Genomic DNA, 9,404 nt, shown 5'->3' on the forward strand with positions numbered 1-9,404 from the left:
GCCATCGTTCCAAATATACACCGTGTTTTTATTGAATTCCGTTAACTTCGGGGTATGGTTAAGTACGTTTAAGACAACTAAATGGCATAGATAATTTAAAAAAAAAATTTTTTGTTTAAGAAAAAAGTTTAAAAAGTAATTAAATGTAGCATGTAGCGTTGTTGTAACACGGGCATTACATTTAAATCAACCAAACAATTGAAATCTGTGACATATCAATGTCATTTCGAACATGGATCGACTGAGATTGTACTTAAGTTTAGTAGCAAATCTATGAACTCATTCTGAACACTAATCAATATGTAAACCGGCCCTAAGGCAAGTGTACACGCTTGTAGAGGCCTTATAGGAAAAAAAATCAATTATTGATTATCTCCGAAATGGAGTTAATTAGAATATCGGCGTCTTTGAGAAAGTTACTTGATTTAAGTTCAGGAATGCACCCTTGAAATTAACGGAAATAAAAAAAACACGGTGTATATTTACACGAGCTTATAGTCAGTGTCTTAGAAGCGTGTAACTATGTTTTTGGAACGTTGGCTCGTAAAGATGTTTGTGATTTCCACTCTACTAACAATGGATATTTCTGCATCTGGATAACAGGAGTGTGGAGTTGAGATTATGAGTGGTCAGATTCGTAGGTTAACTAGGGTTAGACGAGGACCGTGTACCATAAATCATAAGGCAATACAGATGTCTAATACTCTTTAACACATTTACTGCCAACTACTGAACTATTTTGTACTTGAAAACGGGGCGCCCGGCACCGAAAGTGTTAACAAATAAAACAAACAATAGGTAAAGACAGATCAAAGACACTGTGCGGTTAAAGAGGAATTTCCTCTCGCGGACGCTCCGGCTGTGGAATGAGCTCCTCCCTGCTGATGTTACAGTATGGCGATCTTCAAAAAAGGAGTGTACATAAAAAACGCCCCAGGAGTTGTAGGCGTCCATAGGCTTCGGTGATTGCATTTACAATAGCTGTGCGCTTTATCTAGCGCTTAAGGGGACAGAGCAATAACTTATACCGGTCCTCGGTAGAAAGTGTCCTAAAAAAAGAAAGATGTAATAGACCCCCTTACGGTCTTTAGAGAAAAGGACGTGACGGCTTCTCTATAAAAATGTAGTCCTCATTTTCTCTTCTCCGAATATTAACATCATAGAAAATGTTATTACGCAATTTGATGTATTTATAGTAATTTATACTAACCACTGCTATGCCACTTCATTTGATTTTTGACGATTTTTTAATTATGGCGAGAGTTTGAAATTTGTTTTTCGCTCGTAACTCTTAAAATAATAATCATAAAATGTCAAACAAAGAGGCATAGCTATGGTTAATGTTAATTGTGTAAAAATATTTCTCACATCACTTATTCGGAAAAGGGGTTTTTCTTCCCTGCTAGGAGGGATCAAAGTGGTACTTTTCTTCCCTGCTAGGAGGGATCAAAGTAACACTTTTCTGTTCTAGCACACTATTTTTAAATTTTTTTGCACATTATTTTTGTAGCTTAAATAATCTGTTTAAGCATCAGATTGTGTCAACACTAAGATTTTTTTATTTTCCTCATAGTTGATGTGAAAAGCAGTATGTGTCACACGGTATCAAAATTATTTCGTCTTGGGCGTTAACACTTCAATCCCTCATTACACTCAGGATTCAATGTACGCCCTTGACGGAAATATATCATTTTGATCCCTTGTGACACAAACTACTATTCCATGATGTCAATAGGTAACCAGAGAGGAAAATGGCGACTACGTTTGTACGGAGAAGCGGTCGTTCATTATCGTCTTAAGACCATGCTCAATGCAATCTGATCTACGAGATGTTGTTGTGTGGTGTGGTGGTCGCGGTCCTCATTCGCGTAGGGTCTCCGGGCATGTTTGTGACGTAGGCGTAGGAACCAAGCGACTGATAGTTTATCGACTAGAGTCGATGGCGGCGAGTTGGTTTCTTTATAATTAGTTTTAACTAAATCGAGAGTAATTAGCTATCTTACTTGTAAGACGTGTACTAACGTACATTTACTTTAAACGGGCGACTTATTATATTTTCACGATATTCATGCGTTATTTCAACAAAAACAGACTTAGGTATATTGTTTATTTATTGACCTTTGTAAGAAATATGAATATACGCGTTCAAGTTCTAAGTTTTGTTAAAATAATGAGTTATGAACTAAAAATCATGAACTAACCGAGGACTTGGTTTCAAAAGAGGTCTCATTCTTACATAACTTGTTGAGAGAGAGACGCAGCTATATCGTAAAATGAGAGGTTAAGAATATCCCCACTTATTTTAACATTTAACTGCGTCTTTTAGGATGAGATATGTAATGTTTGGAACCTGCCTTATATTTATTTTAGTGCGTATTTCAATTGAAAGTGAACTTGAAATGTTATATCAGTAAAATTAAGGATGGTTTAGCGTAGGACCCGCGGGCTTTACAAAAAGCGACCTTATTGTGCGGTTGTTATGGTTTTAAATGAAGTGGCGGGCAAGACAAGACGTTAAGTATGGTAGCGAGCTATGATACTCGTAGCCAGCTATCCGCTCTATTTTTGTACCGACCACAACCTCCAAGCCTAGACTTTAGGAGTTTCGCTTGTCCAATACATCATGTCGGCCTATCATGCGATGTGTCTAACTGCTATTTAATCCATTTATTTATTACCTACGCGTGACTTACTGACAGTACCCGTACCCAATTCGTTGCTTATAATATGAACTACGCGCAGGCCCCGAGGTGGGGGAAGCATAGTGAATACCGCGCCGACCACATTGCAGTGATAGCACGCATGTTAGGCCGGGAGCCTGTTTTATCAAGCTGCTCGAGAAATATTGCATTAACTCCATTTTTTTGGGACTATTTATTGTACCCTTAGAGCCTGCGCGCACTGCGATTTAAATTTTTGCGACACGATTTTAGTATCGCGCTGTAATACATATTTTTTTGTCGCATGTGCGCGCACCGACATATAAACACATACGTTGCATTTCTGCGACAAAATTATCGCACGACAAAATATCGTAGTGCGCGCTTGGCCTTATTGCCAATCTATCTTTTTGCGGCACTTCAGATTTTAACGCCATCTTAACCGAATTACGTTCCTCTTATTGGCTTATTAATAATACAGTACAATTGAAGGGATGTTTACAAAAACAACATAACTGACTACACTGACACCTGAAACGATTAACAATGTTCTTAAAAAAGTGTCAACCGCTCTAAGCAGTTATGTTGTTTTTGTAAAAATCCCTTCAATTATTCTCCTTAATACTTAAATGTGTATGTAAGACAGGGGTCACCAACTGGCGGACCGCGGTCCGGAAACGGACCGACGACCTAGACCATTTAAAAAAACCCTGAAAAAACTAATTAGTGACCCCTGACCCCTGATGTAAGATATGTGAGGATTTCAGAGTAGCTTAATAAAGCAGGTATCCTTAGCTTTGTAAATGTATCTAATGTGAGGATATTCTACATTCTAAATTGTATCGGTAATGATAATGCTAGGATCGTCCCGGCGGCCCCCGCTTTCAAAATTATGTGTGAACATTTCTAAGTGCTTTTATTTCGAATAATTTACATTTATAATTACCTAATATAAAGTTAGGGCTCCGGGACTGGCAATAATGTGTGTCGTAGGAAGTACAAAGGAGTAAGGTCACGGTAGAATAGCTGAGGGTCGCGCTCCTTGCGATTGTTATAAATAAATAATTATTATGTCAATAAATTTTTTATTGTAAAGTATTTTGTGTTTTATTACAGTTTGTGTTTGCCCATGTAACTAAACTACAAAATGTGCCTTTAAAATATTACACACGACATTCAAGATAAAAATAATTACGATACTACTCTGTAGCCAGAGCTGGGCACCGTTAATCAAAAAGTTAACTTCGTTAATCGTTAATCCGTTAAATTAAAAGTTAACTTCGTTAAACGTTAAAACGTTACTTTACCAAAGTTTTAACGGAAGTTAAAGTTAATCGTTAACTCGAAATCGTAAATATACGCAATAAGAAATAAAACTAGAAGAAATAATCATAAATTTTGATTTTTGTTAAAGACTAATCTACAAATTAACATGGTAATCATTACTAATTAATAATAGCATAGCCAATAAAAATATCATTCGCTAGCATCGCCCATAAGGTGCATGTTCCCCTTCATGAACATGAGCATATTAAAATTGTCGTCTGATAGCGACGCCCGTTTTGGAGAAAAAATATCTTTTCCCGCCGAAAACAGGCGTTTCACAGCAGCACTCGAAGGTATACTAGTGTTATATTTGAGGCAGCGCGCGGCCTTGGTGTGAGTAGGTACTTAGGTATTAACGATTAACGGACTTAAGAAAAGTTAACGGAAGTTAACAAGTCCGTTACAGGTTTTTAAAGTTAACTTAAAAGTTAATCCGTTACTCGAAAAGTTAACTTCGTTAATTAACGATTAACGAGTTAATGCCCAGCTATGTCTGTAGCATGGTTTTATGTGGTAGCATACTTCCCAGCAGGGCGACCTTATTTTTAATTCTACATATGTATTTAAATACGAGTCTGTAACTTGCAGCAACAGTACTGGTTGCAGCTAAAGCTCTTGCAAGTTATTCCTTCGCTCTGTAAAGACAACATCATGATCATTACAATAATTTGGCACAATAAAGATTAATCGAAAAATAATCAACGCAGCGATACACCTATCCAGAACTACGATCGCGAAAATCGGTTAACCCTTCACCAGGCTCAGGGATATATATTTCCCACATACGGCACTTCAAAACGTGTTCTATTTTAGATGAGTAAGACTGACATTCGATTGTCATTTTTGAAATGTCAGCCTGGTAAAGGATTAAATTTGGCTATATGAGTGAAGTAAACCTCGTTTTTATATCCTAGATACTAAAATGACAGTTCAGTTGCCTGAATTTGTCCAATCGACCTGTCATTCTAATATATAAAGGCTGAATAATTGGATTTTACGCTTTAAAAGACTAAAATTAAACCCTGTCACTTTGAAACAAAGTTCAAAATCATGAGGGAATATATTCCCTCTGCCTTATAAAATCTTAAATTGGCCTATTGCATTGTCATTTTAGTACCTGGGATAGGTATAAAAGCTATAATTAGAGCTCGTCTAAGCTAACTCGGAATTGACCCGGTACTGGTAAGCGGCAACTCCACCATAAACGTATATTAACGGCACCAATCATGAGACATATAACCCGTCGAACGCCCACCATACAACAAATTGATGCAAAGCAATTTGACCTATATTGATTAGTAGTAACACGTCTGATACTTAGTCGCTACGACCCAAATTGTGATGCTAGGGCGCTCCACGGGTTAAGAGAAAACTTGGAGTATATTTAATATTTCACTGAAATGTACATGTAAAATATTTACCGCTTATAAAGATTACAGGGTATATAGAGATGTTTACTATATTCCTATGAAAATATGACGCTTATACAGGCTGCCCCACTTTCTCATTCTCAAGTCGGTCCAAAGTTAGCTTAAACTGAGTGTATAAAAATGTGTAATAATGACAGCTTGGTCAGCTTGTAAGATCATTTACAGAGCAAATTGCAGCAAAACCACGGTATGGGTGCCGACGCAGAGCAATACCCGAAGCGGGGTCGTCGCGTCAATCTCGAAAGCGTCATACACGGACAGCCGCGTGAATACAGCCCGGTTGTAGCGTACGACTTTCTTGCAAATCCTTCGCATTTCTGTAACAAATCCAATGAAATAGTATTATCATTTATTTTCAGGCAAATTTGGCCCATAATGGCATAGATACATAATTTACATATTACATACAATAATAATGATCTTAAAAGCTAAAAATGTGATTAGTTACAGATCCCGCCGTAATACATATTTTGGCCAGAAGTCCGCGCTCGCAATGATTTCTAGCAGCGGCCGCGGCACGCGCACCACGAGCAAGCTGAAGTGCACGCAATGGCAACTATATTACCACATATGGCCAGTTTTGCCATATGTGGCAAATAAAAAAAAATGTAAATCGTTTTCCATCCTGTCTAGTTAAGTTGTGAAGGAAATGTTTTTTGAAAAGAAACAGTGCGGTGGGACCATCCAAGAACTACAGATTTGATGGCCACCCCAGCGTTTTTCATAGTTTTGATGTGCAGCGCCACGCGTGGTAAATTAAAGAACTAATTCGACCGTTGTCGTCATTTTACAAACGTGAAGCCGTTTGTAAATTGACGACGCCTTTTGTAAACGGCGGATTCTTACAAAACGCCAGAGACATAAGTATATAAAATAACTGTAAACATATCGTACCTGCATCCTCTTCCGTCAAAATATCGTTATTCGTAACCTGTGCGCAGACCATGTCGGCGACTCGTTTGTTTTTATAGAACCGCTCACAAGCCGCACTCACGCAAACCAGAAGCACGATGCCTTTCAGTATCCACACAAATACTACACACTGGCGTAGGATGAGGAATTCGTGCTTGTAACTATTCTATGTAATAAAGAAATAGATTAATTAAAATGTTCGAATCTTATAACCAAAATAATCATATCCTGTGATATCTACTCTACGTGGTCAATGTATCTAGTACCCCTTTACAACCAAATATAACAATAGAAATAGAAATAACACCCGTAGCTCACCTGTGAATCCATTTTCAATTTTGCAATCTCCAGCTCAACACTGTACAAAGCGTGGCTAAAGAAAGCCATTAACTGATACAATACCTAAAAAAAGAAATCATGACAACGAGGTTTATCCAAAAATGTAAATATAATAAATAACCCACATTTAAGGGCTTGCAAGCCAAACAGCAACGCCATTATAATCAAAATTATTAGCAACATCGTAGCCCGCAGGAGACTGCCAGCTATACCTATACCTACGAACTGCTCACGATATCTGAAAATAAATAATTATAATCTGTAACGACATACCGTGAATTGATAGATTTTTTTGCAGAGGCCCAATGCCTCGATGATATGCATATATGCATTAAACATCGATTGCATCTCTTTTTTCCCTGTAGCAGTTACTATTTGATTCGTATATATCACCATCTTGCGATTCCATGACGCTAGTAGACTAGCTCCGAATGAAACGGTTCGGTAAAAACAAACGAGATGAAGATCAGAAACTAAATAGGTCATTTTTGAAAAAAAATATGCCTTGTCCTTTCTAGTATGACATATACTAAGAAACAAATCTAACAATATAACACCTATGATGTAAATGAAATTCCATATTTTGAAATCCTTTAAAATCTCTTGTTTTTCCAAATTGATACTAAACAACGCTTGGCGTAACTTCAACATTACTTGCAGAGTATTATGACTCTGTATTACATTAACGAAGTATGTTACGATTATTGCAATGCAAAATGTAACAGAATTAGCCATTGCCATGTAGATAACTAACGGATTCATGGATACTTGAATGAATGATTCGTGTAGAATAATGTGGTAGTAAAACCTGGCTGCGATATGTAAGCAAATGCCAAGAAGTGTTTTTATATAATACTTTTTGTCAACTGGCGTTACATAACCGTTAGTTACATAAAATGGGGACATGAAAAGCAGTGATTGGAAAAAATATAATGGCCAATTGGCGTCTAGGATTTCCTTTTCAATGTAATTCTCAAGAAGGTACTCTACTCGTCTATTCTTGTTTTTATTATTCATTTTATTTCACTTGACGCGGTTGTTGTTGACTTGTTCTGTCTTGTTACTGTGTTAGGAGCCGAATAAGCATTACTTATAGGAAGTGGTAGTTCTTAGACAAACTATTTATCATTTTAGTAATTAAGGTAAAGGTACATTATGGCGGTATAGTAGGTACAGTCATCACCAAAAGTAGCGTATGAAACAACGCGCCTATAGTATCTGCCACTCTAGAATAATTTCCTAAATTGGGATATATCTTTATAGTTCGCATTCAAAAGTATCTGCTACTAATTATTTTACATAAGTACCTATAGTAGATACATATCCCTTTTTGTTAACCCATTCATGGCCACGAACCGCTGAGCGTACACAATACGCCGGGCCACCATACAAACCGTTTTTAGCTAAAACGTATGACTCAGCTTATGGGTCTCGAGCCTGGCGCGCACGGTAAATAAATCGCCGCTTATGAAGCCGGCCAGTTGAACAGCATTATGCAACATTTTTACTAACCACCGTTTTTCTGTGCCTATCAAAAAAAAAACTAATTATTGCAGTTTGGTTAGGCGGGTTCAAATTCCGGTAATCCATAGCCATGGTCACAAAATACGAAATCACTAAACAGCACAGGAGGAGTATAAAGTCGCCCACGAATAAATCGTGACTAAATAATATTTCCCATGTTACTCCAAAATACATCTCTAATTGGGGGGATGGGATGAATCACTTCTTGAACTCTTGTGACAAATACCACATGAAAGATAATACCGTCGCCGCCGCTCGGATGCATTCCTTGTTTATTGTCCAAGTGTGTCCGATAAGCTTACACCTGGTCGGTCATTTATCGTTGTTTTGGTAAACACCATTATATTAGTAACAATAGAGAACTTAAAATGTATTATAGTACTTACTTTCTAATCTGCCGTAGAAACCACGATGTTTTAAAGAACTTGTAGATATTTGTCACAAACTATTTGTAATACAGTACTGTTTCAACCGCCTTGTTTTATATTAAAACGAAAAAAAATGAACCTTAACATCATTGTTAGTAGGTAATTGCCTAAGATACAATACAACGATCACCAAATATTATGACATAAAAGTACAGTGGGAGAAAATCCTAGTTGCCTTACCCCTCATACAAAACAAAATATTATTATACATACTACGGTTTGGTTCCTACAAAATGTGGCTTACCATCATCCAAACAGTAATCGGTTGTAAAATGGTACAATATCAAACAGCTTCAACATGAAATAAGCTTTAAAACCAGCCAATAAAGTTTATTTTAGCCTGCTACGGAAACATTAGTAGTTATTACAAGTAGCGCCAGGCCACGGTGACCCATACCTTGAGCCATGTCAATAACTTCTGAAATATATATATTTTTTGTATTTTTTAAATATGGATTTTTCTGTTTGCTTGCAACGCATATGTATCTAGAATTTCAGTATATTTACTATATTGCACTGATAGTAAACCAAACTTGAATATTCTAGACCTGTTTTCATTAAAAAATACGATTTTATATTTTTTTTACCTAATATACCTTATAGAATTGGTTGTTAGCTTATATGATACTTACGTTATTACATCAAATTACGTTTCGTTTAAGTTTAAATCACAATTTATTCAAGACTCACATGTGAGTCACTGGCCCTGCGGAACTGTTTGAGCATGACCCATACGCTGAGTCGCTGGCCCTGAATGGGTTAAGTTATAAGATGCTGCATGGCAT

At 36.9% G+C, this 9,404-nt stretch overlaps 1 protein-coding gene across 1 annotated transcript in view; it reads left to right on the forward strand.

Annotated features, from left to right (window-relative positions):
* Positions 1 to 9,404, forward strand: part of LOC134797316 (WD repeat-containing protein 26) — a 114,330-nt gene that overhangs the window by 14,912 nt on the left and 90,014 nt on the right. The gene's annotated exons all lie outside the window — the stretch shown is intronic.

The sequence above is a fragment of the Cydia splendana genome, chromosome 1 (genome assembly GCF_910591565.1).
Source record: "Cydia splendana chromosome 1, ilCydSple1.2, whole genome shotgun sequence".
NCBI classification, from domain to species: domain Eukaryota; kingdom Metazoa; phylum Arthropoda; class Insecta; order Lepidoptera; family Tortricidae; genus Cydia; species Cydia splendana.